Genomic DNA, 1,354 nt, shown 5'->3' with positions numbered 1-1,354 from the left:
CACACACACACATAAAACGAGTTTTTCATCGCCTTTATTATAGTATCAATACTTCTCAGCAAATAGGGGATATATTACAAAATAAAAAATCACGCAGTCATATCTTTTAATTGATCTTGGTACATCGTTCGCAATGTTCGTCATAGTCAGGCACTAACTCAACCAGTCTATAAAATGGACGGAGTTTAGCCACATTGCAATTTGATCATTGACCGAAAATTTGCACGACAACATACATTTCCTTTTAATGATGTTGCAGGTTGATTGAACACTGAGATTATGATACGAATCTTGGGTCTTCTAAAGCGATGGTTTGTGTGAGGTTACATCTCTGCTGTGATTGGCCGGAGCCGGGAAAACAAAGGCTCTGATTGGCCATTGTGAGGAAGAGACTGTGGCGGCGGACCAATGGCGGTGGAGGGTTTGAGGGAGACGGGTACATCTATTCTGTGATTGGTTAACTTGAAGACGTGGAATTCTGCTATTGGTCGGTTGGAATAATACTCTTTTACACGTATGATATCTGTTTGTTGTTTCAGATATAATTTATTCTTCTGTTGAAGCTGTGAGTTTGCATGTTTTCGATTTTACAACGTTCTCAGACATCAAAGTACGTGGGAATTGCACAATTATATGCCTCCGATGATTCTGCCGTTAGAAATCGAGAGAATGTAAACGTTTTATTAACAAGGACGTTTAATTTGAAGTGGTTCTGAAACGTTTTACTGTTGCATTGGCTTCATCACTGCCCTATCTTGAAGATATTCACTGATTATTCAAAACACAAACTACTGATTAATCGCAGTGCATTTTTCATATGAAATCCGTCTGAGTTTAATTGATTGTACGCTGCCAGAAAGTGATCGGGGGTTGTGACAGAAATTTAGCGTGTACAAAAGCATTATTACTCTTTTACTATAAAAATAATAATTTAAAAAAAACTATTTTCATCCTCAGAAACAAACTAAAGTTACGATTCTGTATCCAAAAAGTTTCACTGAAGAATGAAAAAGGTCTATAAACTGTATTTTGATATTTGGTCAAGACCATCCATACGTCGCTGTTTCGTGGACAGTTCAGAAGCGATTGTCAAGAAATGATTGTCAAGACGGAATGCAGCAAAATCAAGACTGAGACAGTGATGAGATCGGCAGGGGGGAGGCATGAGACTTCCTCTTTGCAAGTTGCAGACGGCCGAGATCCATTAACCCTTTGCAGACGGTTCAGTTGCAGATCCTCGGACGTAAGGAGGTCACGTTGAAAGGACAGAGACGGGATCTGAAGCCCACGTCCGCGAATTTCTCTCTCAATATCCCTCCCACAATTTAACAATTCGAGGAGAGATCAGATATTT

Source organism: Penaeus monodon, chromosome 21 (assembly GCF_015228065.2).
Source record: "Penaeus monodon isolate SGIC_2016 chromosome 21, NSTDA_Pmon_1, whole genome shotgun sequence".
NCBI lineage: Eukaryota > Metazoa > Arthropoda > Malacostraca > Decapoda > Penaeidae > Penaeus > Penaeus monodon.
The sequence above is the reverse complement of the archived record's forward strand: the minus strand, read 5'-3'. Positions refer to the sequence as shown.